Here is a 9,616-nt window from a genome sequence, read left to right as displayed (position 1 = left end):
ACCAGAGGGGAGATTACTCAGGTGCCCTACTAACAATTCGCAGTCAGGGAAAGCACTCTCTTTTCACACTGGGCCCGAAACTCACCTCCCCTGCCAAGAGACGCTAGGCAGCCTGACCTGGCAACACCCCTTCTGCCCTCTCAGGCAGCACCAGCAGGAACCAGCAGGAGCTCCAGCGTGCCAAAGAAACCAAGCATATGAAAAGAACACCACAAAGGCTCTGAAAATTAAATTGTCATTGGAACCTCAGCCCACTGCAACCTCAGTCCTCAGACCAGGATATGCATGATAAATGTAAACAAGGCAACTGATGTTGCAACCAAGGAACTAAGTAGGACCCAGAGTCTCCTAACATGATAGCCAAAATATGTAAGACACAACTGAAACCTGTCATACCAAGAATGAGGAATATCACAACTTGAATGTGAAAAGAATCAACTGGCACCAACACTGAGATTAACCAGTTGTTAGAATTATCTGAAAAGGATTTTAAAGTGGCCATGATAATAATGCTTCAACAACTGATTCAAATTTTATTGGAATGAATTAAAAAATGTTTAAATTTCACCAAAAAAAGAAGTTATATAGAAGAACCAAATGGAAATTATAGAACTGAAAAATACAACCACAGAAATAAAAGCCTACTGGATGGCCTCAATAGGAGAGAGATGACAGAAGATAAAATCAGTGCTTGATTGAGGACAGATCAATAGAATTTATCCAGTCTAAACAATACAGACATAATATAGTGGGAAGAAATTATATATGTGTATATATGTGTGTGCATCTCTCTCTCTCTCTCTCTCTCTCTATATATATATATATATATATACACCTAATAAATCCACTCCAATCTGGGCTGCCTGTCTTTGGATCCTTTTATACATATAATATATATATATATACACCTAATAAATCCACTCCAATCTGGGCTGCCTGTCTTTGGATCCTTTTATACATATATATATATATATATGTATATATATATATGGAGAGAGAGAGAGAGTCAGTCTCAGGGGCCCATAGGACAATAACAAAAAAATCAACGTTTGTATCACTGCATATCATTGCAGTCTCAGAAGGAGAGGAGAAAGAATAGGCTGAGAGAATAACTAAAGTAATAGTGCCTGAAGACTTCCAAAATTTGGTTAAGACACAAACCAGCACTTTCAAGAAGTTGAGAAAACCCCAAACAGAATAAACCCAAAGAAATCCATGCCAAGACATGTCATAATTAAACTTTTGAAAACTAAAGATGAAGAAAAAATATCTCAAAAGCAGCCAGAGAGAAACAACACATCACCTGTAGTTAAATGCCAATTCCAATGACAGTGGATTTATCATCCAAAACTGTGGAGGCCATTTGGGAGGCCTAGGCAAGCGGATCACTTGAGGTCAGGAGTTCAAGGCCAGGCTGGCCAACATGGTGAAAACCTAACTCTACTAAAAATACAAAAATTAGCCAGGTGTGGTGGCACACGCTGGTAGTCCCAGCCACTCTGGAGACCAAGGCAGGAGAATCACTTAAACTCAGGAGGCGGAGGTTGCAGTGAGCTAAGATCATGCCACTGCACTCCAGCCTGAACTCTAGCACTCACTGGACACAGCGAGACTCTGTCTCTAAAAAAAAGCAAAACTATGGAGGCCAGAAGGAAGTAGTACAACATATTTCAAGTGCTGAAGGAACCATCAGCCGTGAATTTTATATCCAATGAAAGTATCTTTCAGGAATGAAGGGGAAGTCATCCCAGGAAATCCCCATAAAAGGCTTACAGGAACTACAGGAACTAATCAATGAGTTCAGCAAAGCTGGAGGATATAAGATTAACACACAAACATTAATTGCATTTCTATTTACTAACTATGAACATGTAGAAAATGAAATTTAAAACTTAATACCATGTACAGTCACTCAAAAGAAAATGAAATATTTAGGCAAAACACATACAGGATATGTATGCCAAAAACTACAAAATGCTGATTAAAGAAATAATGGAAGAGCTAAACAAATGGAGAGACAGAGTGTGTTCATGAGTTGGGAGACTCAACATAGTAAAGATGTCAATTCTCCCTAAACTGAATTATAGGTTTTATTCAATGCCTATCAAAATTCCAGCAAAGTTTTTAATAGATTTAGACAAGTGTATTCTAAAATTTATATGGAAAGTTAAAGACCCTCAAATAGTTAGAATAATCTTGACAAAGAAGAATAAAGTGGGAGGAATCACTCTACCTGATATTGTCTTCCTATATAGCTACAGTAGTCAAGATCATATGATATTGGCAGAGGGATAAACATATAGATCAATAGACCCGAACAGAGGACCCAGAGACCCAGAAATAGATCCAAATAGGCTCAACCGATTTTTGACAAAGATGCAAAAGCAGTTCAAGACTTTTCAACAAATAGTGCTGGAGCAATTAGACATCCATAGGGGAAATAATAACCTCAACCTAAATCTCACACTTTATACAAAAATTAACTTGAAATGCATTGCAGATTTAAGATGTAAAACATCTAAAATGACCTTGAGCCAGGTATGGTGGCTCATGCCTGTAGTCCCAGATCCTCGGGAGGGTGAGACAGGAAGAGGATTGCTTGAGCCCAGGAGTTCTGGGCTGTAGTGCACAGTGCTGATTGGGTGTCCACACTAAGTTCAGCATCAATATAGTGACCTCCTGGAAGTGGGAGACCACCAAGTTGCCTAAGGAGAAGTGAATTAACACAGGTTGCAAATGGAGCAGGCCAAAACTCCCATACTGATCAGTAGTGGGACTGCACCTGTAAATAGCCACTATACTCCAGCCTGGGCAACACAGCAAGACTCTTGTCTCAAAAAAGAAATCTTGAAAAAGAAGAAAGTTAATGGTCGCACACGTCCTGATTTCAAAACTTACTACAAAGCTCGAATAATCAAAACAGTGTGGCACTGGCATAAAGACAGGTATATAGATGGTGATAATTTTAGATGTCAGTTCGACTGGACTAAGGGATGTCCAGATACCTGATAGAACATTATTTCCAGTGTGTCTGTGAGGGTGTCTCTGGAATAGATGAGCATTTCAATCAGTTGTGCATTGTGGATGGGAGTGTAAAATAGTATAGGTGCTTGGAAAAGAGTATGGCAGTTCCTCGAGAAATTAAAAATCAAATTACCATATGATCTAGCATTTCTAGATTTGAGTATATACCCAAAAGAATTGAAAGCAGGGCCTTGAAGAGATGTTTATATACCCGTATTCATAGCAGCATTATTTACAATGCCCAAAAGGTGGAAGCAACCCAAATGTCCATTGGTGAATTAATTAGTAAGCTAAATGTGGTATATATATTATTCAGCCTTAAAGAGGAAGGAAATTCTGACACATGCTACAACATGGATGGAGTGTGAGGACATTATGCTAAATGAAATAAGCAGTCAAAAAAGACTAATATTGTATTATTCCATTTATATGTTAAATGCATAGAGATAGAAAGTAGAATGGTGGTTGCTAGGGGCTGGGGGCAAGAGGGAGTAGGGAGCTACTGTTCAGTAAGTACAGAGTTTCAGTTTGGAACGATCAGAAGAGTTCTGTGGATGGATGGTAGTGATGGCTGCACAACAGTGAGAATGTATTTAATGCCATTGAACTGTACACTTAAAAGTGGTTAAGAAAGTAAATTTTGGCTGGGTGCAGTGGCTCAAGCCTGTAATCCCAGCACTTTGGGAGGCCGAGACGGGCGGATCACGAGGTCAGGAGATCGAGACCATCCTGGCTAACATGGTGAAACCCCGTCTCTACTAAAAAATACAAAAAACAGTGCAGTGTTGAAGTCTCCCATTATTATTGTATGGGAGTCTAAGTCTTTTTGTAAGTCTCTAAGGAGTTGCTTTATGAATCTGGGTGCTCCTGTATTGGGTGCATATATATTTAGGAGAGTTAGCTCTTCCTGTTGAATTGATCCCTTTACCATTATGTAATGGCCTTCTTTGTCTCTTTTGATCTTTGATGGTTTAAAGTCTGTTTTATCAGAGACTAGGATTGCAACCCCTGCTTTTTTTTGTTCTCCATTTGCTTGGTAGATCTTCCTCCATCCCTTTATTTTGAGCCTATGTATGTCTCTGCATGTGAGATGGGTCTCCTGAATACAGCAGACTGATGGGTCTTGACTCTTTATCCAGTTTGCCAGTCTGTGTCTTTTAATTGGAGCATTTAGTCCATTTACATTTAAGGTTAATATTGTTATGTGTGAACTTGATCCTGCCATTATGATCTTAACTGGTTATTTTGCTCGTTAGTTGATGCAGTTTCTTCCTAGCCTCGATGGTCTTTACATTTTGGCATGTTTTTGCAATGGCTGGTACCGGTTGTTCCTTTCCATGTTTAGGGCTTCCTTCAGGGTCTCTTGTAAGGCAGGCCTGGTGGTGACAAAATCTCTAAGCATTTGCTTATCTGTAAAGGATTTTATTTCTCCTTCACTGATGAAACTTAGTTTGGCTGGATATGAAATTCTGGGTTGAAAATTCTTTTCTTTAAGAACGTTGAATATTGGCCCCCACTCTCTTCTGGCTTGTAGAGTTTCTGCCGAGAGATCTGCTGTTAGTCTGATGGGCTTCCCTTTGTGGGTACCCGACCTTTCTCTCTGGCTGCCCTTAAGATTTTTTCCTTCATTTCAACTTTGGTGAATCTGGCAATTATGTGTCTTGGAGTTGCTCTTCTGGAGGAGTATCTTTGTGGCGTTCTCTGTATTTCCTGAATTTGAATGTTGGCCTGCCCTACTAGGTTGGGGAAGTTCTCCTGGATGATATCCTGAAGAGTGCTTTCCAACTTGGTTCCATTTTCCCCCTCACTTTCAGGCACCCCAATCAGACGTAGATTTGGTCTTTTTACATAATCCCATACTTCTTGCAGGCTTTGTTCATTTCTTTTTCTTCTTTTTTCTTTTGGTTTCTCTTCTCGCTTCATTTCATTCATTTGTCAACATTAGACAGATCAACAAGACAGAAAGTTAACAAGGATATCCAGGAATTGAACTCATCTCTCCACCAAGCAGACCTAATAGACATCTATAGAACTCTCCACCCCAAATCAACAGAATATACATTCTTCTCAGCACCACATCGCACTTATTCCAAAATTGACCACATAATTGGAAGTAAAGCACTCCTCAGCAAATGTACAAGAACAGAAATTATAACAAACTGTCTCTCAGACCACAGTGCAATCAAACTAGAACTCAGGACTAAGAAACTCAATCTAAACCGCTCAACTACATGGAAACTGAACAACCTGCTCCTGAATGACTACTGGGTACATAACGAAATGAAAGCAGAAATAAAGATGTTCTTTGAAACCAATGAGAACAAAGATACAACATACCAGAATCTCTGGGACACATTTAAAGCAGTGTGTAGAGGGAAATTTATAGCACTAAATGCCCACAAGAGAAAGCAGGAAAAATCTAAAATTGACACTTTAACATCACAATTAAAAGAACTAGAGAGGCAAGAGCAAACACATCCAAAAGCTAGCAGAAGGCAAGAAATAACTAAGATCAGAGCAGAACTGAAGGAGATAGAGTCACAAAAAACCCTCCAAAAAATCAATGAATCCAGGAGTTGGTTTTTTGAAAAGATCAACAAAATTGACAGACCGCTAGCAAGACTAATAAAGAAGAAAAGAGAGAAATCAAATAGATGCAATAAAAAATGATAAAGGGGATATCACCACCGACCCCACAGAAATACAACAACCATCAGAGAATACTATAAATGCCTCTACGCAAATCAACTAGAAAATCTAGAAGAAATGGATAATTCCTGGACACTTACACTCTCCCAAGACTGAACCAGGAAGAAGTTGAATCCCTGAATAGACCAATAACAGGCTCTGAAATTGAGGCAACAATTAATAGCCTACCCACGAAAAAAAGTCCAGGACCAGATGGATTCACAGCTGAATTCTACCAGAGGTACAAGGAGGAGCTGGTACCATTCCTTCTGAAACTATTCCAATCAATAGAAAAAGAGGGAATCCTCCCTAACTCATTTTATGAGGCCAACATCATCCTGATACCAAAGCCTGGCAGAGACACAACAAAAAAAGAGAATTTTAGACCAATATCCCTGATGAACATCGATGCAAAAATTCTCAATAAAATACTGGCAAACTGGATTCAGCAGCACATCAAAAAGCTTATCCACCATGATCAAGTGGCTTCATCCCTGGGATACAAGGCTGGTTCAACATTCGCAAATCAATAAACGTAATCCAGCATATAAACAGAACCAAAGACAAGAACCACATGATTATCTCAATAGATGCAGAAAAGGCTTTTGACAAAATTCAACAGCCCTTTATGCTAAAAACGCTCAATAAATTTGGTATTGATGGAACGTACCTCAAAATAATAAGAGCTATTTACGACAAACCCACAGCTAATATCATACTGAATGGGCAAAAACTGGAAAAATTCCCTTTGAAAACTGGCACAAGACAGGGATGCCCTCTCTCACCACTCTTATTCAACATAGTGTTGGAAGTTCTGGCTAGGGCAATCAGGCAAGAGAAAGAAATCAAGGGCATCCAGTTAGGAAAAGAAGAAGTCAAATTGTCCCTGTTTGCAGATGACATGATTGTATATTTAGAAAACCCCATCGTCTCAGCCCAAAATCTCCTTAAGCTGATAAGCAACTTCAGCAAAGTCTAGGATACAAAATTAATGTGCAAAAATCACAAGCATTCTTATACACCAGTAACAGACAAGCAGAGAGCCAAATCAGGAATCAACTTCCATTCACAATTGCTTCAAAGAGAATAAAATACCTAGGAATCCAGCTTACAAGGGATGTAAAGGACCTCTTCAAGGAGAACTACAAACCACTGTTCAGTGAAATCAAAGAGGACACAAACAAATGGAAGAACATACCATGCTCATGGATAGGAAGAATCAATATCGTGAAAATGGCCATACTGCCCAAGGTTATTTATAGATTCAATGCCATCCCCATCAAGCTACCAATGACTTTCTTCACAGAATTGGAAAAAACTGCTTTAAAGTTCATATGGAACCAAAAAAGAGCCCGCATTGCCAAGACAATCCTAGGTCAAAAGGACAAAGCTGGAGGCGTCATGCTACCTGACTTCAAACTATACTACAAGGCTACAGTAACCAAAACAGCATGGTACTGGTACCACAACAGAGAAATAGACCAATGGAACAGAACAGAGTCCTCAGAAATAATACCACACATCTACAGCCATCTGATCTTTGACAAACCTGACAAAAACAAGAAATGGGGAAAGGATTCCCTATTTAATAAATGGTGCTGGGAAAATTGGCTAGCCATAAGTAGAAAGCTGAAACTGGATCCTTTCCTTACCCCTTACACAAAAATTAATTCAAGATGGATTAGAGACTTAAATCTTAGACCTAATACCATAAAAACCCTAGAAGAAAATCTAGGTAGTACCATTCAGGACATAGGCATGGGCAAGGACTTCATGTCTAAAACACCAAAAGCAACGGCAGCAAAAACCAAAATGACAAATGGGATCTAATTAAACTAAAGAGCTTCTGCACAGCTAAAGAAACTACCATCAGAGTGAACAGGCAACCTACAGAATGGGAGAAAATTTTTGCAACCTACTCATCTGACAAAGGGCTAATATCCAGAATCTACAAAGAACTCAAACAATTTACAAGAAAAAAACAAACAACCCCATCAAAAAGTGGGGAAAGGATATGAACAGACATTTCTCAAAAGAAGACATCCATACAGCCAACAGACACATGAAAAAATGCTCATCATCACTCGCCATCAGAGAAATGCAAATCAAAACCACAATGAGATACCATCTCACACCAGTTAGAATGGCAATCATTAAGAAGTCAGGAAACAATAGATGTTGGAGAGGATGTGGAGAAATAGGAACACTTTTACACTGTTGGTGGGATTGTAAACTAGTTCAACCATTATGGAAAACAGTATGGCGATTCCTCAAGGATCTAGAACTAGATGTACCATATGACCCAGCCATCCCACTATTGGGTATATACCCAAAGGATTATAAATTACTCTACTACAAAGACACATGCACACGTATGTTTATTGCGGCACTATTCACAATAGCCAAGACTTGGAATCAACCCAAATGTCCATCTGTGACAGACTGGATTAAGAAAATGTGGCACATATACACCATGGAATACTATGCAGCCATCAAAAAGGATGAGTTTGCGTCCTTTGTAGGGACATGGATGCAGCTGAAAACCATCATTCTTAGCAAACTATCACAAGAAGAGAAAACCAAACACCGCATGTTCTCACTCATAGGTGGGAACTGAACAATGAGATCACTTGGACTCGGGAAGGGGAACATCACACACTGGGGCCTATCAGGGGGAGGGGGGAGGAGGGAGGGATTGCATTGGGGAGTTATACATGATATAAACGTTATGTACATGTACCCTAGAACTTAAAGTATAATAAAAAAATTAAAAAAAAAAAAAGAGTATAGATTGTTCTAAAAAAAAAAAAAAAAAAAAATACAAAAAACAAGCCGGGCAAGGTGGCGGCGCCTGTAGTCCCAGCTACTTGGGAGGCTGAGGCCGGAGAATGGCGTCAACCCGGGGGGCGGAGCTTGGAGTGAGCTGAGATCTGGCCACTGCACTCCAGCCTGGGCAACAGAGCGAGACTCCGTCTCAAAAAAAAAAAAAGAAAGTAAATTTTATGTTATATGTATTTTACCATAATTTTTTAAAAAAGAACACAGAGACCCTTGGCAATCCCTGTACTGGACATGACTCAGAGAATAAGTAAGTGAGCATCTTTTAAAAAAAATTTAAAACCAAAGTATAAAACTTATAGAAAAAAAAAACAGAAGAATATTTCAGCATTTAGGGCTATGGAATAAGTTTTTATACTTAACACCAAAAGCATGATATATAAAAGGAAAATGTGATCATCTAGATCTTACCAAAATAAAAATCTTTTGCTCAGCAAAAGACCATGTGAAGAGAATAAAAAGACAAGCGGCAGATTGAGAAAAATATTTGCAATATCTAGACACACAAAGAACTCCCAAATTCTAAAACATACAAACAATCCAACGAGAAAATAGGCAAAAGGCATGAACCAATGTTCCACCAAAAAGGACATACAGATGGGAAATAATTTAATGAAAGGAAGTTCCGTATCATTAGTCATCAGGGAAATACAAATTAAAACCAAAATGAGATATCAGTACATACCTCTCAGAGTTGCTAATATTTAAAAAATAATGACAACACCAAAATACTTGTGAGAATGCAGAGAAATTGGATCACTCACATTGCTACTGGGAAGGTAAAATAGTACAGCCACTGTAGAAGACACTTTGGCAGCTTCTTCTTTTTTTTTTTTTTTTTTTTTTTTTTTTTTTTTTTTTTGAGACGGAGTCTCACTCTGTAGCCCAGGCTGGAGTGCAGTGGCCGGATCTCAGCTCACTGCAAGCTCCGCCTCCCAGGTTTATGCTATTCTCCTGCCTCAGCCTCCTGAGTAGCTGGGACTACAGGCGCCCGCCACCACACCCGGCTAATTTTTTTTCTTTTTTTTGTATTTTTAGTAGAGACGGAGTTTCACCGTGTTAGCCA

This window comes from Trachypithecus francoisi, unplaced genomic scaffold (assembly GCF_009764315.1).
Source record: "Trachypithecus francoisi isolate TF-2019V2 unplaced genomic scaffold, Tfra_2.0 Lachesis_group0, whole genome shotgun sequence".
Lineage (NCBI taxonomy): Eukaryota > Metazoa > Chordata > Mammalia > Primates > Cercopithecidae > Trachypithecus > Trachypithecus francoisi.
The sequence above is the reverse complement of the archived record's forward strand: the minus strand, read 5'-3'. Positions refer to the sequence as shown.